This window comes from Staurois parvus, unplaced genomic scaffold (assembly GCF_062004578.1).
Source record: "Staurois parvus isolate SC_StPar_1 unplaced genomic scaffold, SC_StPar_1.0 ptg000324l, whole genome shotgun sequence".
NCBI classification, from domain to species: Eukaryota; Metazoa; Chordata; class Amphibia; order Anura; family Ranidae; genus Staurois; species Staurois parvus.
This window is the reverse complement of record NW_028318120.1, coordinates 1,837,758-1,862,413: the sequence shown is the minus strand read 5'-3', so window position 1 is coordinate 1,862,413 and position 24,656 is coordinate 1,837,758. Positions and strand designations below refer to the sequence as shown.

The window sequence follows — 24,656 nt, the reverse complement described above, 5'->3', positions numbered from 1 at the left end:
GCATTGGTGCATAACAAAAATACACAATAATACAGACTTTTGTGCTTATTAAAATCTAAATGCAAGCTATACGATTAAAAGAAAAATGTCTGCAGCTCTAGAACCTGTGGGAACATCAACAGTTTAAATTCATTGTTGGTATGAAAAACAATATGGTGACACTATCTAAATAAGCTATTCTTTTATGACATGCCAAAAATAACATATTTATTTGATTAATAGACTTCATAGACAGCTTATATCCAAGCTTTTACTGTTAAAGTAACTTCATAAACTACAAAAAAATAAAAATAGGGGAAAAAGATCACCAAAATGACATGAAAAAGAAAGCAGAATGAGGAAGGGCTAAACATTGAGGACAGAGTTCAGACTGAATTGGGAAATACAGCAGATTTATTAATCACGATGAGAGTTATGCACAGCAATCAGAAATGTAGTTCTGGTAAATTCTCTGGGAAAGATTTGAATCATTATACACATACTGCTAGATGGGTACTTGTTTACTCTTCATTTGTAGAGGTGAGTGAACCTGCCCAGGTTCAAGTCACCAAGGGCTCATTCAATGCTGTTTGAAATTCATAAAACCCAATCCTAAAGACAAACCTTGCTAAAGTCTACGGGAGGCGAATCCTGCTAGTAAATTCTGGCAATTTTTAGGGCTAATCGGAAAGATATTGTCAAATAAGCTAGGCATTACCATGGGGATGTGCTCCAATGCAAATTGTAACAAGACCCTGCAGAGGGTGACAAGGGGCATATTGAGATTACAGAAATCCTTTAAATTACATTCTTCACAGCGGTACATGGTGTTATTAAACAATACGATTTTCATGGAAGTTACAAAATTTTGACTGTGGAATTGATTGTATACTCTACAATCAATTAACAATTAGCTTGGCATACATTCAACAACACCCCGATCTGATTCATTTCAGTTGGAAAGATAAGCATTTCTTCATGTAGTTTTAGCAGCCACACATGATTTTATAACCTATAGTAATAGCATACTTCCCAAAGTTTGAACTGGAAAATAAGGGGCACTTCAGGGGGATGCACCATGGGAAAAAGTGATTGTTAGGAAGGGGCACCCCCTGGGCACCCCAGGATGAGTAGTAAAGTGGTGTGCGCACCACATGGTGGCAAAGAGTGAATGTGTTCAAGTTGTTAACAGTGGGGGGGGCTTAAGGGGGATGATCTGATTAACCACCTCCCGCTCACCATATAGTAATATGACGGGAGCAAGGTGGCTCTCTCATTCTGGGAGGATGTCATTTGGCGTCCTCCCATTCTCACTGTGCATGCGCGGCTCAGGGAGCGCGCAGCACAGCAATCGGCGGTGCGCTGTGTCCCTCGGACACAGCGGATCAACGATCACGGAAAGAGCCAAATATGTCAGCTCGGTCATGTGATCAGCTGTGTCCAATCACAGCTGGTCACATGTATACAGGGAAATGCCGGTTATCGGCATTTCTCTCCTCTCGAGCTGTCACGCTGACAGCTCGAGAGGAGAGGAGAGCCGGTAATCGGCTTTCCGCGGAGGGGACATGTATACTGATCATCAGGGCACTGATGATCAGTGTGCCCTGATGATCAGTGTGGCCCCAGAAGTGCCACCTGTCAGTGTCCATCAGTGCCAGCAGTCAGTGCTCATCAGTGCCACGTGCCAGTACCCATCAGTGGCACATCAGTGCCACATATCAGTACCTACCAGTGCACATCAATGCCACATATCAGTGCCCATCTGAGCTGCCTTTCAGTGTCACCCATCAGTGCCAGTCAGTGCCAGTCAGTCCCACCTAACAGTGCCAGTCAGTGTCGCCTAACGGTGCCAGTCACTGCCGCCTATCAGTGCCGCCTATCAGTGCCATATATCAGTGCCATGTATCAGTGCTGCCTTTCAGTGCCCATCAGTGATGCCTGTCAATGCCCACCTACCAGTACCTCCTCATCAGTGCCCATCAGTGCCACCTATCAGTGTCCATCAGTGCAGCCTCTCAGTGCTCATCACTGCAGCCTCATTAGCGCACATCAGTGAAGGAGAAAAATCACTTATTTACAAAATTTTATAACAAAAACTAAGAAAAAACATTTTTTTTTCAAAATTTTCAGTGTTTTTTGGTTTGTTTAAGAAAAAATAAAAAACCCAGAGGTGATTAAATACCACCAAAATAAAGCTCTATCTGTCATAGAAAAATAATAAAAATGTCATGTAGGTACAGTGTTGCATGACCGCGCAATTGTCATTCAAAGTGCGACAGCGCTAAAAGCTGGAAATTGGCCTGGGCAGGAAGGGGGTATAAGTGCCCTGTAGGCTAGTGGTTAAACAAAACCTGGGTTTCCCTGTACCTATACAATTTCCCCACATATTCAGCAGGAAAAGCAGTTTAACCTAACATAACATAAAGGCCCTATCAACATATAGTAAAAAAAATACCACCAGAATCAATATAGTCCCCAAAATACCACTCCCTGAAACCCAAATGTTTCCATTAAAGTGAATAAAAAATATATGAAGCAAACATACCTGGGTTTGTTCAAGTTCTGTTCAACAAACATTGCTAAAGTTCAAGTACTAAACCTGAATGCCATTGAAATAATTGGAAGCCAAAAAGCAATGGTCATTTTCAAGACTAATAGGCAAGGGATTGTCAAACAAATGCCATGGGGGGGCTGGGCACTGCCCTGAGGAACAGGTATGCATGCTCGGATTAAGGGCTTGGTATGGGTTTTTAGGGGAACCTCATGCTTTTTTTTATTTTTTTTTTGCATGGGGATTCCCTTTAAAATCTATACTAGACTGAAAGGGTACCCCCAAACCAGACTAGGATTTACATTGTGGAACTTTTTTTAATAAAAGAGCTGTTAGAAAAGTTTAAGTACGTTTACATTTTTTGTGAATGAGTATGGGTGCTATCTTCCTCTTACACATTCACATAGAGGGGCTGGTATCTGTGGCCTCTTTATTGTTAAAGAGGGGTTGCAGATTCCAATAAGCCCCCCGCCCACAGCATTATGTAACCACTGGGCCAGGGTGGTGGGGAAGAGGCTCTTTTCCTCATCAACTTGCAGGCAAGACAGCGGTCTTGCTATGTTGAGGGCATATGATCGGACTTCATTCAGGTAGGGGGCTTACACTTGTCCTCCTTCCTTTCCTGATCAGCCATGGTGCATGCTTGGCTCATTTTCTTGTGTGGATTTTAGGGGAGTCCTCATGTTTTTATTTCTCTTGATTTTTGTGTGGAGTTCCCTCTATAATCCATACTGGACATGATGGGTCTGGTATAAATATTAGGGGTGCCATGCCGATTATTTGTTTTTTTTGCCCATTTCATGTCCATTTGTTTATGTTTCCAGGTAACAGTTGCATAGGCTGTCTAGAATGACTCATGACTGTTAAGACGTCGATGGGTGCTGGCTGAGGGAACTATCCTGAGGAGTAGTAATAATACTGCTACTGTTTCACTTCCCCTGGCCACCAGAGATTCAACTTGACTGAACACCAATTTAGCTGGGCATCCAAACAAGAAAAATTTGGTCTGAACCGGCAGCTTATCTCTACTGTTGAGTTCAAATAAACCAAAAATACAATTATATACAAAAAAAAAACACAAACGATAACAACAATAAGAACAACAACACAAATTGTTAGTTGACCTTTACAGAAAAAAGATACATTAACACCAGACACCCTTCCCACCCCAATACTCCAGTCCATAGGGTATGCAGAGGTATGTAAACAGCGTTTGCATAACACTTGTTAGGGTGTAAGTATCTTTATCACCACTCCACCATGCAGAAAAAGTTAATTAATTTATCCACACAGAAGGGAGGAACGACAATTGATACGTTATATGACTCAGTTTGATAGCTTTTTGGCCATTGACAAATATTGGCCTTTTTATTTATGACAATAGTATCCTTATCTAGTGTGAAAGGGCTGTCCCCTGTCACATAGTCAGAAGGGTTAGATGTCACCCAGAGTTCTCACTTATGCAGGATGTTTGTTCTAAGTGGAGAAAACTGGTTCTGTATTTTTTCTTTCAGGATAGGTAACTCCTGGATTGGGTTCTGGAGCTCAGAGGCATTTTAGAGGGTTGAGAGGGGAGACACCTCTACCCTGGGTCCACAATTTACACATGGTCACAGACATTTTAGTATTAGAATGGTCTATGGTTCAGGGCTCCTTCTTGTGCGAACAGACACGGGAAGAGTGTCTTCTGGCCTCAAGGCTGTCAACTGAGAGGTATTAGGAGACTGTGGGGTAGATTTTCTTGTGCACTCATAATCTGGTACAGCTGTGCATGGTAGCCAATCAGCTTCTAACTTCAGCTTGTTCAATAAAACCTGTAAGCTGATTGGTTTCTATGCAGAGATGCACCAGATTTTGCCCTTTTCAGTTTTAGTAAAAAAATCCCCTGTGTGTAATTAGGCAGGAGCCTGTGCAGCCCCATGTTGGGTTGCTTGTTTGTTACAAAGCTGAATGAGATAATATTGTAAGTCTGTATGGAATAATATCGTAAGTCTGTATGGAAACAGATTCAGGGACTACACAGTCCAGATTGCCAAGGGGCTGGGGAATCTTTATTTGTCATTGTGATGCTGAAATCCTCTGTAAGGGTAACCCTCTCTGTCATTTTTGAATTTTAGGCTACAAAAAAGTGAGCAAAAAGCCCTGAAACATACTTCACTGGCTGAACTGAAGTCCATGAAAGACAATACACTTGAACTCAACTGCACACTAGTTTAAAATCTTCACCTCTGACATTGCACTCATAAATACCAAGCATGTGCATGCTTGGCAATAGTAATGAGACAAGTTATGCTTTCCTACCTAAGAAGGGGTTGGGGGGGGGTGAGTATGAACACTTTACAGTTTATAAAAAAAAAAAGAAGTAAGTTAGGTATCCAAGTAAAAGGGGGTAAAAAGGGGAAAATAAAAACATATATTAATAATGTAAGAAAAGAGTCAACAGTAAAAAAAATATGTAAAGTGTTTAAATCCACAACAGTAAAATCAGTCTGTAAAAGCAGTTAAGCATGCTTCATATACTCACTGTGGAACCGAAGGGGTTAATCCCCTCTATTGTGTAAAAAGGCTGTTTGAACCTGGCTTCTCTGATCCTCCCCTTCTTCCATTGTCCCCGACTCATCTCCTGTTTTTGGAGTCACTCTGCACATGCTCAGCTTAGTGTGTATGTGCTAGAGAGTTCATTTTTCCCTTTGGGAGAGTGCATGTGATCAGCACAAGGCCAATCAGCACTGTCCAGAAAGAGGGTCAGGGGTTATGCAGCCTCATAGGGCAGTCATAGGAGAATGAAAACCCCTTCTAGAAGCTTTAACCAGTGCTTAGCTAGACACTGATCGAAGTCACAAGACTGCTCTAACTGCTGATGAGAAAAGGAATTTAGCAGTTTATATTTACTAAAATAATTGCATTTCCATGTTCTGTGTACTGTGGGAGACCAGATATAGTGAATGCAGGATCCTGGGTTTAGTAACACTTTAAGTATAGGTTATATATTTGCAGACATGGCAAGATTACATTCCAGAAATAAGCAATAACCACTAGAACCACTATCAAATATATATTTTATAAAAAAAAAAAAAAATATATATATCTCAATTATATATATATATATACCGTTGCAAGAAAAAGTATTTGAACCCCTTGGGATTACGTGGAGTTTTGCATGAATTGGGCATAAAATGTGCTCTGAACGTCATCTAAGTCACAACAATAGAAGAACACAGGCTGCTGAACATAATACTACACAAACATTAGATGCTGCCATGGTTTAATTGCACATAACATGTAAACATTCACAGTGCAGGGAGGAAAAAGTATGTGAACCTTTGGACTTAATAACTGGTTAACCCTCCTTTGGCAGCAATAACCTCAACCAAACGTTTCCTGTAGTTGCAGATCAGACCTGCACAACGATCTGGAGTAATTTTGGACCACTCCTCTTCACAAAACTGTTTCAGTGTAGCAATATTCTTGGGATGTCTGGTGTGAATCGCTCTCTTAAGGTCATGCCACAGCATTTCAATCGGGTTGAGGTTAGGACTCTGACTGGGACACTCCAGAAGGCGTATTCTGTGCTGTTGCAGCCATTGTTTTGTTGAATTACTTGTATGCTTTGGGTCATTGTCCTGTTGCATCACCCATCCTCTGCGGAGCTTCAGTTGGCGGATAGATGGTCGTACGTTTTCCTGCAAAATGTCTTGATAAACTCTAGAATTCATTTTCCCATCAATGACAACAATCCGTCCAGGCCCTGAGACAGCAAAGCAGCCCCAAACCATGATGCTCCCTCCGCCATGTTTTACAGTGGGGATGAGGTTTTGATGTTGGTGTGCTGTGCCTTTTTTTCTCCACACATAGTGTTGTCTGTTCTTCCCAAACAACTCAATCTTGGTTTCATCTGTTCACAGTATATTTTGCCAGTAGTGCTGTGGAACATCCAGGTGCTCTTTTGTACACTTCAAACGTGCTGTAATATTCTTTTTGGACAGCAATGGCTTCCTCCGTGGTGTCCTCCCATGTACTCCATTCTTGTTTAATGTTTTCCTTATTGTAGATGTGTCAACAAAAATGTTAGCATGTGCCAGAGATTTCTGTAGGTCTTTAGCTGACACTCTGGGATTCTTCTTTACCTCATGCAGCATTCTGCACTGTGCTCTTGCAGTCATTTTTACAGGACGACCACACCTAGGGAGAGTAGCAACAGTGCTAAACTTTCTTCATTTGTAGACAGTCTGTCTTACCGTGAACACATGAACAACAAGGCTTTTGGAGATACTATTGTAACCCTTTCCAGCTTCATGCAAGTCAACAATTCTTGATCGTTGGTCTTCTGAGTGCTTCTTGAAACCAGTAAACCCAAAACAGGTGTGTGTTTTTTAAGGGCAGGACAGCTGTCAGCAACACATCCAATATCATCACACTGATTGGAGTCAAGGTTGGCTCACTCCTGGCTCCAATTAGCTCTGGGAGAAGTCATTAGGCTAGGGCCTCACATACTTTTTCCTCCCTGCACTGTGAATGTTTACATGTTATGTGCAATTAAACCATGGCAACATCTAATGTTTGTGTAGTATTATGTTCAGCAGACTGTGTTCTTCTATTGTTGTGACTTAGATGACACTCAGAGCACATTTTATGCCCAATTCATGCAAAACTCCACATAATCCCAAGGGGTTCACACACGTTTTCTTGCAACTGTATATATATATATATATTTATATATCAGATATATAATAGACTTTTGCAAGACGATGGGAAAATTCATACTGCCCTATGATTGCACAAATAATTTCCCATCACACTCAGCAAGGTTTCGGTATGTGAAAGTGCCTGCCAGGTTCTAAATCACTTACTTCTGTTTTGTGGTAAAGTTACCAGGTTTTAGCTTGAGAAAATTGTGACCCTAGCAGATGTGGAACATTTATACACCTCTCTTTGCATGAATGGAAAATGCTTAAACTGTAGGTCAGGGCAAAAAAACAAACAAACATGTGCAGCACATCTCTGCAATGCATGTACATTAACCCACATTTTATCACTTTAAAGTCACTGTAAGTGGGTCCTGTAGATATGCAAAAAAATGCACTACATTTCTTCCTCTCACAATGTAAAGATAGATTCAAGTGCTTGAACTGACTTCATATAAAGGACCAGGCTTCTTTTTTTGCAAGAAAATGACTTAGAATATTAATTTGAACCCCCAAAAAGGTATATATTTTTTAGCAGAGACCCTAGAGAATAAAATGGCGAGCGTTGCAATTTTTTATGCCATATGGTATTTGCACAGTGGTTTTTGCAAAAAAAAAATACATAAATAAATAATACATTTTAAAAAAACCCACAATATATATAACCCAATATATTTTTTTTGTAAAATTTGAAAGAAGATGTTATGCCGAGTAAACAGATACCTAACATATTGCACGCTAGTGGAATGGTGGCAAACTATGGTATTTAAAAATCTCCATAGGCAACATTTTAAAAGCCTCTACAGGTTACCAGTTTAGAGTTACGGAGGAGGTCTAGTGCTACAATTATTGCTCTTGCTCTCATGTTCGCAGTGATACCTCACTTGTGTGGTGCAAACTCCGTTTCTATAAGACCCCGCATCTCTCCTCTACAATGGAAAGCATTAGATAAGAAAAAAAAACATTGATCTAATGCTTCCCCCCCTTCAAAAAAAAATGGCATTGTTTACATGTTGCTCAAGTCCTCCTAGGTCATAGAGATTAGCTGAAGCCAACTCCTCAGCTAATCTTTATGACCGGCCGCCGTGACTGCTGGATTGGTTCCCGGGCTCACTGATCAGGCAGGTGAGCCCAAGAACTACTGGAAAGATTCGGGGGGGGGGGCGGGCAACTGCTCCCGCCGCTTCTAAAAGTGCTCCAGCAGCTAATCAGCTACTTGGATCACTTTAAGTGGAAACAGCAGCGGCTGCTGTAAATTTTAATACCAGGGTTATGGCATCCAGCTGCAGCCATAACCCCAGTATTCCACTTCAAAACCGCAACATATATATTCAAATTGTGGTCTTGAAGTGGTTAATCTTTTTCTTCTGTAAATGCAGAAGCAGATAATGTCATATTTTCTCCTTGCAATGACAAATTAAATGGAAATGTTAAGGTCTCATACATAAAAGCAGCTAAAGAAACACTCACTATGCGTCTCTATTGTGTATTATGATCGTAATTGTTAAATGAACCGAAGCACCCAGCAAAAAGCTTGTTTCAAGAACTTTGAAATGCCAACCGAAGGATCTGTCCCTGTCGAAGCCCTTATTCTAATTTTTGTCGATGAATAGACCCCCACACCTACATGCTTAGGGGAGTAATAGGTAAATTATTAGGGTTCTTGCATTAATGTCAAAACACTAGGCAATCGTGTGCACATAACCTTCACTTTAGGGGAAGAGAACTAATTAAACAGCCATTAATAAATAGATTGTATTACTTTCTTTTTGTTTATCATTTTTCTAAATGTGCAGTTTTTGCCTTACTAAAGCTGAAGGGAAAAAAACAAAATACATAGGTGAAGTTAAGCGTTCTACCAGTCACAAATGTTTTATATTGTTTAACCAGCAAGATAATCCATGCCCCTCAATCAGATAGCATAGCTTTGTCCATGACCTCTAATGCAGTACAACTTAGTCAAAGATCTACCTCTACCACTTTCACATGGATGTTCTGATTGGGTCCCCCTGCCCGTTTTTCAGGCAGACCCAATCGGAACCTCCATTCTCCTCTATGGAGCGGCGTGTGTAAACGGACATGTGTTCCTTTGCACTCGCCAACATCCGATCTGCCAAAATGGGACGGATGGGGATCTAATTTCACCCTTGGCCGTCGGTTCGGGTCAGATGAAAATGGGCAGGTGGTCCGTTTTCATCAGACTGCCTATTGAGGAGAGCGAGCTGCTCTGTGTCTGCTCTGCAGCAGCGGAGCAGACACAGAGCTGTCATTCGCTTGCTCAGCGGGAATCAGCGGAGAGATCGCCCGCTGAGCAAGTGGATCCGCTAAACAGGTCCTCTCCGTGTGAAAGGACCCTAAAGGGACTGTGATAGACTAATGAAATGAAATATGTGCTATCCCCTCCTGTTAACATGTTAGCAGTGTTAGCCTCTAGCACATGTTAGCAGTGTTAGCCCCTAGCACCTTTCACAGCAAGACAACCTTGATTGGCTTACAGCCCTGACCCTGCTTCTCTCAATCTGGGCCCTATGGTACAAGGAATATCGAGAAACTAATATAAAAAGGTACTTACTGTATATTAGTTGTATGTAAAAATGCATTTATCAATTTTACTAATATAACTAGATAAAATTATGTATTTTGCACATACATAGAATTCAGCCTTAACAGGAATCTACAAATATGAAAAAATGCAACCTGCATCTGGTAGAAGCAACCATGCCCCACCTCCCAAGCCATAGTTGTTCAGGGCAGAAAACCTGAGCTAGTCAGATTCCATACACTTGATGCCGCTACCCCAGGAAATGTATACAGTACAGAAGTTTAGGAATCTTTCCAGAAACATAGAAGAGTGATGGCAGAGAAAGACCAAGTGGTCAATCAAGTCTGCCCCATGTTTTTTGATATTTATTTATATATAATATTTCCTTCTGTACTTTTAATTATTTGATCTGTGCTTCTCTCAAGCATGTTTGAATCCACTTACTTTTAACTGAATTACTACCTCTGCTTCAAGTCTATTTCAAGCATCAACTACACTTTCATTCAAATAATATTTTCTAAGATTAGTTTTGACCTTGCCTTGCTAGTTTGAGGTCACATCCCTGTGTTTTTGATCTTAGCTTCATATTGAAAATACTGCCCACTTAAACCTTATGCACCCCCTTGATGTATTTCAAGATTTCAATCATGTCTCCCTTTCTCTTCTTTCCTCTATATACTGTACAATTTTAGTTCCCGAAGTCTCTCCTGATATGTTTTTTCCTCCAGACCTTTCACCATTTTTGTTGCTCTGTCTCTGGATTGTTCTATCTTATCAGTATATTTTTGTAAGTGAGGTCTCCAGAACTGGACACATGCTCTAAATACACTCTAACTAAAGATCTATATAGGGTAATCAGGACCTCCTTCCTCCTGCTGGTGACCCCTCTAGTATTATATACACTCACCAGCCACTTTATTAGGTAGACCTTGCTAGTACACGGTTGGACCCCCTTTAGCTATCTAACCACCTTAATTCTTCATTCCATAGATTCAAGAAGCTGTTGGAAACATTCCTCAGAGATTTTGGTCCATATTGACATGAGTTACTGTTGCCTTTCTATCACCTTGAACCAGTCTGCCCATTCTCCTCTGACTTCTGACATCAACAAAGCATTTTCGTCCACACAACTGTGTGAAGCTACAACGTAAAAGTCCAAAAAAGAAGAAAATGGAGGAAAAGACTCTTCAGCAAATCTGGATAGAAAGAGCCATATTTCTACTGGAGAGTGAACCCGCAATCCCGGTGCTGTAAGTCTTTAAATGGAGTGCATCACCACGGTGAACATATAGTATAGATGGACCCTCACCTTCATGTATGGATCAGTATAAGAAGCAGGTAAACCAGGCATCTCCCCTCCTAATGGGGGTAAAACAAAGATCTCTCTTCTATGTATAATCCTCCCCTCATATATGGCCACTGTATCCTCCGAAAGGACCTTTTGGCAGTATAGCTGACTCTGTAGGTGGAACTTTTGACTTTTTCCAGAAATCCTTTAATGCTGTAAATGCAGGGATGTTTTTTTCCTCCACAATGGCCTCCTCCCACAGTGCTGACCCACATGAGCGTTAACTTAGCCCCGGTATACCCTTGTTGGCTTCACACTATGCTCTTCCGGGTCATGCACGAGGAGGATACAGTGGCCATATATGAGAGGAGGATTATCCACAGAAGAAAAATCTTTGTTTTACCCCCATTAGGAGGGGAGATGCCTGGTTGACCTTGCTTCTTATATGGGTCCATACACGAAGGTGAGGGTCCACCTATACTATATGTTCACCGTGGTTATGCACACCATTTAAAGATTTACAGCACCGGGATTTCGGACTCACTCTCCAGTAGAAATATGGCTCTTTCCATCCAGATTTGCTGAAGAGTCTTTTTCCTACGTTGTCTTCTTTTTTGGACTTTTACGTTGTAGCTTCACATATGTGTTTTTGGACTTCATGTTATTTTTTTTTATGTTTTAATGTTTTTGCAGCAGCACAACACTACACATTAGCTTTATATATTTTTCACATGTCGTGAACATACATTTTATGTGTTTGCTGCAGCTTGTATATTTTTATACATATATTTTACATATATTTTTTGTGTTTTATTATCGATTTATTTGGCAGCGCACAATTTTTCACTTTTTTAAGCATAACATATTTACTTTTCTAGATCCTTGTTTACAATTACCTTTAATTTACAAGTGTTCATTTGTTCCTCTTCTTGTACTAATCTCACTGATTGTCAGGAAATAAGACATTCTTCACTAAAACCTAAACCAAAAATAAAATCTAGTTAGAATCTTATCAGCAATTTTTTTAAATTAAATAACACGTTTATACTGTCTGTGCAATTCTAAGCAAATTATGAAACAAGACATAGACTTATTGTAATGTGTAGACTGCTCCTAAAAATGGCAGCTGTCTGCCTGCCATAATACACAGGGCTGGTGACATCAGTCCCTTCACGTGACATCGGTCCAAACCTGGCAATTGGTTGCTCAGGCCCAAGCACTGCATCTTGTCAAGAGGTCACATGTTTTGCCATGCCCAGGAGGACTAAGTGAGTGGCAGGAGACCTTGGCAAAGGTGGGAAAAAGTAGGTTGGAGGCTTAATTTTTAAGAGACTTTGTCACTTCGCCTTCACACTTTGTTACTTTACATAATTAGGTTAGTTCATATAAACTTGTTTGAAGTAAAACCGGTCACAAACCTGAGCAATATAAATGGAACTTATACATAATAAATGTATAAGTAGAGGTGGGAACTCTATGAGAACTCCTGGTTTGTGTACTTTGACAGGTGAAGTACTGGTCTACAAGAGGTAGGCAGTCAGAACATAATCAGTTTCAATAATGGTGCCAAAAGGTAATAAGAGTTGTAACTTCTGAGCTGTTACCATTTACTTTAACCATTGTTGTGGAAGGAAACAGGCATCTGGAGGAAACCAAGCAGAAGAGTGAACCACCTAGCCACCTTAGTAAACATGCCAACATGGTACTAGCTTCAGTTCATGGCCTGTACTCACAGATGTATACAGTAGCACCAGGTGTTGACATGCACAGGGTCCAAACAACAGATAATAGGCATAATTCACAGAGCTAGCCCACCAGGATAAAGAATACTTACTTCCAAATACAAATTACATTTCAGTAGAATCCAATCAGTTCTGAAGATTACAGTTACATGGACAAAAATAGAGTGCCCGATGGTCTGTGTTGACGGGGCTTGGGCTTACTCACTTGCTCCTCTAACAGCACGAAGCATCAGGCCCCGACCATTACAACCGTGGCAGACTGACGACACCAGAAGTCTTAAAAGACATAGTCCTGCGCTGGAGCAATTGTGGCGTAAAACCAAATCTCACCAAGCATTCACCCTATATAAATCTGCTTTCTTAACATACAATTCCTCCCTTCATGCTGCCAAACAAGCCTACTTTGTCACTCTCATCAATACCTTGTCATCCAGTCCTCGCATGGAGGGAGGAATTGTATGTTAAGAAAGCAGATTTATATAGGGTGAATGCTTGGTGAGATTTGGTTTTACGCCACAATTGCTCCAGCGCAGGACTATGTCTTTTAAGATTTCTGGTGTCGTCAGTCTGCCACGGTTGTAATGGTCGGGGCCTGATGCTTCGTGCTGTTAGAGGAGCAAATGAGTAAGCCCAAGCCCATCACTCTCATCAATACCTTGTCATCCAGTCCTCGTCGTCTCTTCTCCACTTTTAACTCTCTACTTTCTCCACCTCCACCTCCATCCAGTACCTCACTCACTGCTTACGAGATTGAAAATCATTTCAAAAACAAGATTGATGCAATTCGTAAGGGCATCTCCACTGCACAGACATTCATCCCACTTAGCATACCTTATATTAAACCTCCCTAAACACTTTCCTCTTTTGACCTTGCTATTAAGAGGTCACTAAGGTTTTCACAGAAGCCCATCTCACTACCTGCCCCCTGGATCCTGTCCCCTCACAACTACTACGGTCACCCTCTTCTTCGATACTATGCTCCCTCACTCACATCTTCAATCTCTCCCTCGTTAACGGTGCCTTTTTCTCCCCTCTAAAGCATGCACACATCACTCCCATACTTAAAAAGCCCTCCCTGGACCCCACCAACCTGAACAACTTAAGACCCATCTCCCTGCTCCCGTTTACCTCTAAACTCTTAGAACGCTTAGTCTACAATAGCCTGAGCTCCTACCTCACTGACAACAACCTTCTTGACCCTTTACAGTCTGGCTTTTGCTCGCTACACTCCACTGAAACTGTCCTACTAAAACTCACTAATGATCTACTAAAACTCACTAATGACCTACTAACTGCTAAAACCAATGGCCACTACTCCATACTCTTATTACTTGACCTCTCTGCGGCTTTTGATACTGTTGACCATCCTCTCCTCCTCAAAAAACTCCACTCTCTTGGCCTCCGAGACTCTGTTCCCTCCTGGTTCTCTTCCTACCTATCGCAGTGCTCCTTCAGCATTACCTATAACTCTGTCTCCTCCTCTGCACTCCCTCTTTCTGTAGGGGTCCCTCAAGGTTCTGTCCTTGGACTCCTACTCTTTTCCATCTACACCTCCTCCCTTGGTCACTTGATAAACTCCCATGGCTTTAAGTAATATCTCTATGCTGATAACACACAAATCTATCATCTTAATCCTCACCTCACCCCTTCAGTCTCCTCTCGCATTACTAACCTACTGAGTGACGTATCCGCATGGATGTCACTCCACTTCCTCAAACTCAATCTTTCTAAAACTGAGCTCCTAGTATTTCCTCCAGCCCATGCCCCCTCCCCTGACTTCTCCATCAAGATCAATAACACAACCGTTAGTTCCTCCACTCATGCCAGGGTGTTAGGTGTAATCCTAGACTCCCATCTGTCCTTTCAGCCCCAAATTCAATCGCTGCCAAAATCATGTAGAATTCACCTCCGCAACATCTCCAAGATACGCCCGTTCTTAACCTCAGAAACTACTAAGCAACATATTCACTCCCTTGTTATCTCTCGCCGTTACTATTGTAACTCCCTCCTCATTGGCCTACCTCATCACAGGCTATCCCCTCTTCAGTCTATCATGAATGCTGCTGCCAGACTCATCCACCTTGCTAACCGTTCTGTATCTGCCACCCCTCTCTGTCATTCCCTCCACTGGCTTCCCATTGCCCAACGGATAAAATTCAAAACATTAACAATAACATATAAAGCCATTTATAACTCTGCCCCAAATTACATCACCAATCTTGTCTCCAAATATCACCCAAACCGTACTCTCCACTCCTCGCATGACCTCCTGCTCTCTAGCTCCCTTGTCTCCTCCTCCCATGCTCATCTCCAGGACTTCTCCAGAGCTCCCCCCATCCTCTGGAACTCTCTACCCCAATTTATCAGACTATCGCCTACTCTGCTCACTTTTAGGTGATCTCTGAAAACCTATCTCTTTAGGGAAGCCTATCCTGCCCTCAGCTAATAATGGAATCTTCTACTCCTCCTACCAGTCCATCCCCCACAGTTACTACCTTTTGTACCACTAGCCCCTCCCTCCTAGATCCAAGGAGCAGGGCCCTCCTATCCCTCTTGTTTTGAACTGTATTGTTGCTGTATTGTCTCCCGTTATATTGTAAAGCGCTGAGCAAACTGTTGGTGCTATATAAATCCTGTATAATAATAATAATAATAATAATAATAATGTCGATGGCATCAGTTTGACATCATTTGAGATACTTTTGAGATCAATCAGAATTCATTGACAGGTGCAGTTGACCTGCAGTTGACTTCCTTCTGACTTGCATTTGACCTGCTTTGGGTTTTGCATTCCTATACTGTAGACTTGCATGAGCATGCAAAGCCCACTTGGAGAGAACAAAAGCCTGTCAACACAGGCCCTTGGGCTTAGGTAAAACTTTGGGAACTTAGCCTAATATATCTCTGTTCATGGAACAAAAGTGTGAGAACTGATTGACACACACAACACAAATGCAGGAGCATTTCAAGAACCAATCACGATTGGGGTTATGCAAGAATCTGAACATTTATTATACTTCTTCAGATTTTACTATGAAATATTTGTGTTTACTGCACTATGCATGTAGCATGTTGTCTTACTGAACAAGACCTGATACAACCATCCTGAGGGCAGCATGTCTTCAGAATGCTACAAAGAACACAAAATCTACAAGGTCAGTCAAACTAGCAAGTTTATTTTTGGGCTTATTCTTACTTTATGGACCAGGCAGGTAGGAAGTTCCCTCAAATATCACCTCATATCATGTCATCATCTCATGACAGGACAACATCAAAGCAGAACTAAACTCTTGCAATCAATATGAACTATTTTTTATTCCTTATGCTGTGAACATTAGTAAAAAGATATGTAGGTATATTATATTTACAAATGTAAAACTTTTTTTACATTTCTTTAGTAGCTTCCTGCTTTCTGGCCCAGGCCAAAATGATGTAGTACATCCACGGAGTCTTCGTGGGCATTATTTTTTCTTTCATCTGGAGGAGGGAAGGAGAGGTTTTCTCAACTAAGCATACTCTCTTGCCGGCATGCCTCTGCTAAGGGCAGATAGATTCCAGAAAGTGAATGCTACATGAATCATCTTCCCTTTATCATGGTTGCTAAGAAATGCTAAGGGGTTGTGTTTTTCATAGGGATTTCACAACAAAATACAGCCTGAAAACATGAGGTTTGCAATTTTTTGAATATTAAAAAGTAAATGGCATTTTCAGTTTGTGGTGCTCAGATACAGTTTAGTTCTGCTTTTAGTTCCAATAGATCGACTTATGTACAACCAGCCTGCCCGTACATGGATGGAAATTTGTCCAGTCCCTACTGGACAGGTCAAATTTTGATTAATGTACAGCTGGCTTAAGTCCTGGATCTCTCTATCTCTTAGTCCCCTATAAGAATAAACTATTAGCTATTCACTGAAATTGCATGGATGTCTCGTAACCCTTTCACTGCTGATCTTGATAAAGCGGATTTATCTATAAAAGGCATTGACCACAACATGCTATCTGTAAAATAGGACACATGGTATAGTGTATATATGAGTGGTCTTTACTGTTTATAACAAAAGAATATTGTATTGAGCATCATATGTGCTTCTATTAATTTTTGTATGTTATGATTAATACATTTGAAAATTATTTTTATACTTATGTGTTGAATCTGTATCCTTGGGTGCCTTCCTATAAAGCCCCTAGTTTGTAGTCATTTATTAGTTTCGGATGATGGCATCCTAGGACTTTTGCCTATTGTCACTTTCCTGCTTCCTTCTTTTAAAATCTATTCATTTTGGGAAAGGGGTGCGGAGGAGAATTTCCAGAAAGATGCTGATGGTGCCATTTGTCTCAGAGGAGAAAAAAGCAATAGGGATAGGTTTTGTAACTCATAATAGAAAAATGATTTTCTAACCCGTCTGGTCAATATAGCCCTAAGAGCTCCCAGCAGTGGACATCTACCTGCTGCCATAGATGAGATTGTCTCCTGAAAAATAGCTGCAGTAGGCAACTGTCATCTCCTGTCTATGGGCTAAATAGGTCTGCCTTTGTCTATACAGGAATAAAACAAATGATAGAAGAGCTAGACAGAAAAAGAGAGAGAAAGAGAGAGTGATGGGGGAATGCTGGAGGAGTCAAAGATAGCTTTTAATGAATAGGTCTGTTTGGCAAAATATTAATACTGCAGTAGTGCTGTTTTGATTGATTCATAAAACAAAGTACATTGTTCAGGAGAATATGCACCCAAAGGGAACAGACTTGGCTGCACTAAGGCATGAGCCATGTTTGCCAAATAATATATCTGGCACTAGATAATTAGCAGTACTCCTATGTAAAACAGCTGATAGTCAGAAGAAAAGCAGCTGACATAACCATTGCCACAGGACAGGACAGTCCACAATGCTTCAGATTATGACAACAAATGTCATTGTCATCTGTAAAAAATCTGTACCAGCTTTTGAAGCTGAAGTTCTGGAATGAAACAAAATCTATCCTTGCAATGGGGTCTTTAGCACTACCAGGGTTAAATGTTTGTTTAGTCTAGGGGTGCATGGATATTTCTTACCCTATCCCTCAGTCTGGCAGGCTCCATTGCTGTTGTCTTCTGACCAAGGCTCTGGGCAAGCCGTGCATGGTCTCTCTGTGTCATAACAAACAATGCAGGGCTATTAACCCTGCATTGTATGTGGAGGAGGCAAGCGTGCAACCACAGCTGAGAGCACCTGTTGGACCAGTTGCATTAACAAAGGTTGTCTGCCTAGAGGAGAAGGCGATCATATGATCACGTCTAAGAGTGTCTGCTGGACCAGTTGTATGATGAAAGGGAGTCTGCCTGGAGCCAAGCTAGGTATAAGGTAACTGTTATGTCTTATGGCTGCACCGCTAGACTAAATGAGCATTTATCCCTTGCAGTGCAGGAGAGCAGGGGCACTACCAGGGTAGATTTTTGTCTAATCCCCGGAGTTCAGCTTTAAGTGCAAGGTTTCAAAAATCCCTTGTTTTTTGTCAAATATTTTTAGCAAATAAAATACATCCAGATTGTGATATTCTTCTGCACCTCCCCTATTTCTCCATCCTGTGAAAATAATTCAAGATTTTTCTGGAATGGAGGCAGTTCAGAGCAAGCGACTCACTATCATCTGTGTACTCCATATGGAATTATCTCAGTGCTGGACGGAGTGCCAGATTTACAGGGAGGGGGGGAGCAAAAGGGTCAATTGCCCCAGACCCCTTTGCCAGAGGGGCCCCTACTGGCCTCAGACTTCCTTTATAAAAAAAAAATAATTTTAAAATTAGCTTTATCACTAAAAATGTTAACAAAGTGTGTGAGGGTGTCAGGATATGGAAGAGTCAAGACTGACTTCAGAGGCAAAGAAAGGGGTGAGAATTCTGGCTTCTGTGATGTATGACCTGCCAGTTGCAAATACCTGTGTAATTAGTATTCTTACAGTCAATAACACTGTGAAAAAAAAAATCAGACATGTGTCTTCTTTGGAACCACAAATGTGGTTTATCATTCATTTCACTTCACAGTTTTATGTCATATTACTTCATTTCTATGTTGAGGGTCGCCCAAATTTGAAGTGCCCCGGGCCCCCCAAGATCTGAATCTGGCACTGGCTGGATGTTCAATGCTTATTAACTCTATAGTTTAATACTACTTTAAAGGCATTGCAAATATTCACAGAGTATATATTTGACCTTATAAGACATGTTTGCAGACAGATTTTGATGTCAGTGTGTGACCACTTCCTTTAATAAAATATAAATTCTATTTGTTCTGAGAATCACATTTAAAATAATATGTAGGGTTGAAATATAATATTGCACAATGTTCCATTCTTATTTGTAATTTATGGATTTTCTTTTCTAGAATAGGTAACTTGTTACTGGTTGCCATGGGTTAATTATCTCCTTATATCAAAATTGTTAATTTCTCCAGTTTTTATAGTAATGTTTCAGTGAGAAGTTATGCAAAGGACTGTTTTTTTTCTCATATTGCTTACTTTTGGGCAATATGAAGTGCTGAATAATTTCCAATAATAATACAATAATAATAATACAGCTTCCATAAAGAAAACTGGTAATAGATATGAATTCTTGCAGCCTTTTGTAATACTGATGTGCATGGATGCAAAAATCTAAAAGGTATAAAGTATTATTATTATTAGTAGTTTAGTTGCCAGAAATATCTGCTGCACACAGTGGGGTTGATTTATTAAAACTGGAGAGTGCAAAATCTGATGTAGTTCTGCATAGAAACCAATCAGCTTCCAGATGTTATTGTCAAAGCTTAATTGAACAAACTGAAATTAGAAGCTGATTGGCTACCATGATTTTGCACTCTCCCGTTTTAGTAAATTAACCCACTGAATCAACTGTAATGTAGATTTTTACATATATATTTTTTTTAATAGTAATACGTATATTATTTTAGTATTTATTATGGTAAGGACTAATTCTTCCACAATATTGCGTATTGGTATTCTGTATTCAGCTTTTCAGCCCAGCAGCTGGAGCATTAGGCCGGCCATACATTTTTCGTTCAAAAATCGGAACTAAGAATAATTGGCCAATTTTTGCTCTGTTAGTGGGGCAATGGCACTGGCCGATGTTCGTGGTTCCTCCCCATTTCGTTTATCAGGCATCCTGGAAAATTTGTGAAAAACAACCGATTTTCAAAATCATTGGTGGCAATATTGGATTACAGAATGAACTATGTTTTTGATCGAGAAATTGTTCGGGATTAAACCCATGTATGGCCTGCTTTATGCTCTTTAACGTCACTGGCGGTATTCCCGAGTGTAGCTCGGGGTAAAGTTTCTGTACCAAAAGCGGTAACCCTGAGCTACACTCGGGCTTACCATGCGGCGCTGCATAGGGAGTCCCTGCAGAGCTTACCTTGTCCTTCGCTCCCACGATGTGTCCCCTGCAGCGTCCCTGGCCATCTCCTCCGGCTGATGCCGGCATCCGGCTTCTGTGTTCCGGTCCCTGTGATGTCGGGACGTATGGGCGCCGCCAGCGGCGGCGGGAAATTTGAAAATTTAAAAAAATGTAATTTTTTTCAAAATGAATTTTACATAGTAAAACATTGCTGTTTCTAACCATTTCACATACATTTTGTCTCTACTGCTTTGTCCTGTGCCCTGCCTACATTTTGACTGTTCTTTCTGCCTGGAAACTTAGAAAAGTCCATGGCGTCCAAAAAGCGTCCCATTAGGTCAAAAGTGGTTTGAGACCAGCTAGAGAACAGCGATAGTAAATCAGAACCACTTGCAGAATTGAGTGATAATGATTCGTGGAGAAATTCTTCATCAGACACTGAAAACAATTCTGCGACTTTGCTCAATGATGTGCGAACTTGGCGCTATATTTCAAATTTCAGTGTTTTTGGTTTGATTATATTATTGAATTAAATGTATTATTATTATATTATTCTTTTTTATGATTATTTATTAAATTATAATTTATGATTTTGTGTTTCAAATTTTATCATACCCGGGATGTTTAATAGACTCTTGTTCGGACAGATTTCAGTGAGTTATTCCTAAATATTATAGCCTACAATAAAAAAACTACATATTTCCATGCAAAATAATGGTACCGCTTTCAGCACCAAAAATCTGAAATAATCATACCGTCAGGGAGGTTAAAGAAACATTATCACTTTTCCCGTTCAGCATGAAGCGAAAGTGTCTGTACATAGCCCTCCCACACACAGGTCTTTATTCTTAGGCCTCATGCACACAGAATATTTTTTTTAACTCTCCTAGAAGCCAGCACATTTTTGTAGGAAAAAATGACTGATGCTTGTAAATGCATCTAACGCTTAGGTGCTCATTCATTTCATTGCCCAGAATAAATAATTTATTTTGACCATTGAAATAAATTAACGCTCAAGCATTAGGTGCGTTTAGGCGCAAATACTGTAAGTGCATCAAGCTTTTTTTCATTCAAAACACAACTGCTCCAATGAGATTGATCCAAAACCATGATAGGTTCCCTTTAACAGGTTTAAAACCGTTTTTGCCTAAGATGCACATGCACAATCAAGTCTTGGGCAAAAAAAAAGATGTGCATTCATTTTTGCATTGACAACCCTCCCAGCTGAGAGGAAACCTGTAGTGAACCATGTTTGCAGAGATGGAATTCATGTACCTACTTTAGAGGGAATAATAAACAAAACCTAACAAATGAGCATCAGTGCATCCTATCCTGCAGAATTCTGATGGTTTGCTATTTGTTCTACAATGTCGTGTCACAGCAAGCCTGCTGATGCTCCCTAGCGGGCACTGTATGTACAATGGTGGGTTCCAGTGTGATCTAAAAGGGTAGTTATCTAAGGAATACATCATCCTCATCTATGTCCAACCTAATAGGTAATGTCCATCACTGAAAAATGTTAAAGATGAATTCCAGGTATGGCAACTTCTCCTTACATGAACACTTGACCTGGGTGTCATGCAGAGGACATTTTTCATTTCCTTAATGAATGCAAAGTGTTCTCTGATTGGATGAGGTGAAGATCATGACATCACCGCCCGTCTCTCCATCTTGTCCCATTAGAGAATTTGTTTTGTGCATTCGGATCTGTTTTGTATATTCAGATTTGTTTTGTATACTGGTTCTTTTCAAATCGATTCGGAATTTGAAATTCAAATTACGACATTCGAAATGCAAATTTCTGAAGATGGCTATATTTGTTTAATTTTATTCTATTCTATTCTAATCTATTCTATTCTAATATGTTCTATTCTGTTCTATTCTCTTTTATTCTATTATTTTATTTTCTATTCTATTCAGTTCTATTCCTTTATTTTTTTATTTTAATCTACGCTATTCTTTTATTTTCTGTTCTATTCTATTCTGTTCTATTATATTCTTTTATTTTCTGTTCTATTCTTTAATATTCTACTTTATTCTGTTTTATTCTATTCAAATGTTTACTGTTCTATTCTATAAATCAGAACTACAGTAAGGTAAAAAAGTGATATATGATGATGATTCCATCACTTTTTTACATTACTGTAGTTCTTGAAATATGTTTCCATTTCAAACTCAAATCAATTTTCAAATTATAATTTATTTTCTAATTTGAATTTATTTTCAAATTCATTTTTGAATTTGAATTCAGATAACTCGTTTCATTATAATTTATTCTGGATTCATTTAAATTCGTTACTATTGTGATTCAGACATTCAGATTCATCCAAATCTCCAAATAACGAAAATTTCATCTGAATTTTGATTAGGAAATGTATCACACATGTTTAGCACAGAGCAAGCGACCTCCTGTGTTCACAATGTAGCAGGGCAGCTGCTTGGCACAGGACCCAGAAGCTAGGGGAGATCACTGTAGTAGTGATGTCTACTAAATGATTTCCAGCCTACACCAAGATCCCACAGGTATGGCACATATATACTTATATACTTACATTGGTCCAAGCCAGACCAGAGAAACTATATAAATATTTCCTTACCTGGAATTCTACTCTAGAGCAGACACCATAAAAAGCCCACAATATTTTTATTAGCCACACAATGCTCCCTTCTGTGTCTCTTTGAATCTAGCGCCATATTACTAGGAGTCCTTCAAACTGCATCTTGCTATTGTGCCTTAGTGAGCAGTAGAACAGGGAAACGTCAGCTGGTGAAGTTTAGTCCTGAGGTCAGGGAAAGTCAGATACCTAGTAACAAAGGGGAATACATTTCAGAGAGGTACACTAAGTGGGGTTTCTAACCTATGAAGGCAACAGTTGAAATCTTGTGATGTCCTTTCACAGGACTTTACATTAAAGTGTTACTAAACCCACAACAGTAAAATCAGTCTGTATATGCAGTAAAGCATGCTTGTTACACTCACTGTGGAAACTAAGAGGTTAATTCTCTGCATTGTGTAAAAATGCTGTTTGATCCTGACTTCTCTTATTCTCCCCTTCTTCCAGTGTCCCCCTCTTATCTCCTGATAAGACATACCGTGTGGAGTCACTCTGCACATGCTCAGTTTGGTGTGTATTGCTAGAGAGGTTTTTTTTTTCTTGGGAGAGTGAATATGATTAGCACAGGGCCAATCAGCGCTGTCCAGACAGAGGTCAGGTGTTCTGCATCCTCCTAGAGCAAAATGAAAACTCCTCCTACAAGCTTTAACCAGTGCTCAGCTGGCCACTGATAGAAGTCACAAGACTGCTCTAACTGCTGATGAGAAAAGGTATTTAGCAGTTTATATTTACTAAAATAATTGCACTTTCATGTTCTGTGTACGGTGGGAGACTAGGTAGGGTGAATGCGCGGTCCTGGGTTTAGTAACACTTTAAACGCAATGGCAGAGTCAGCAGGGGAGTCAACTTTTTATGACAATACTGCTGAGTGAACAGGGATATACATTTTACATGTGTTTTGAATAGCATAAGTCATAAGGCAGAAGTAGAAATGGTTTTGTAACTTATATTGACATTTGGTACACTTTACAACTGACCACTGATAGCTTAACTTGGCTAAGGTGTCTGAGGACTGTGACAATGGGAAATGTGATCTATTGCTACTTCCCCAGTGTGCTAGTTTCTATTTCTGGTAATCTGTGTTGTTTTAACTGACATGTCACGACCCTAGAAATTTTGATCTTCAGTTCTAATGGTGGCAACCAGTGTAGAGATATTTCATTGACAATCATACATAGGTCAGAAGTGTTCAAGCCAATTTATTTCACACATACGCCTGGTTCACACTAGCTTGCACACTGTGTGCTGGTTGCAGGTGTGGACATTGATTCCTGCACCTGCAATAACTACGAATGCCCCCCCTCAATGCATCTCGCCCTACAGCGTGATTGTGGGTGTCGGAACTGCAAGGAACCCGCATGCCTTTTTAGAGAGTTGCATGCACCTTTCACATGAATGGGCTACTGTGCCCAAACAAACGCTAGCGTGAACAGAGCCTGAAGAACACAGTGCCAAAAAGATAGCACCAAAAGATACTGTGCCATAAAAGCAACACCAGCAGTAAGCAACAAGAGATACTGTGCCATAAAAGCAACACCAGCAGTAAGCACCAAGAGATACTGTGCCATAAAAGCAAGCAGCAGTAAGCAAAGTACAAGCAACAGTCATACCAATATGTTTCAGTTGTAACCATTGTAGTCTTTCATTTAAAAGGCACCAATTCATTTTAGAACTTTTTTGGCATATGTGCGATTGCCACCAGAGCTCACACTAATGTATTTCACTCTCAAACCCAGTTCACATATTGAGTAGCAGGCAGAGACGGGCTAACAACTCATGGGGCCCCTGGGTGAAAAATGGATGTAAACCAATGTAAACGGATGAAAAACAAATTAAAAAACATTAAAAATGGATGTAAACAGATGAAAAAATGGATGTAAACGGAT

At 40.3% G+C, this 24,656-nt stretch overlaps 1 protein-coding gene across 1 annotated transcript in view; it reads right to left on the bottom strand.

The window, feature by feature from the left end:
* The window catches only part of LOC149457361 (P2Y purinoceptor 8-like), an 82,159-nt gene that overhangs the window by 44,709 nt on the left and 12,794 nt on the right, over window positions 1-24,656 (bottom strand). The window contains exon 2 of the mRNA XM_089683847.1: window positions 11,942-12,024. The gene's annotated coding sequence lies outside the window, so the exon portion shown is untranslated. The remainder of the gene's footprint in view (window positions 1-11,941; window positions 12,025-24,656) is intronic.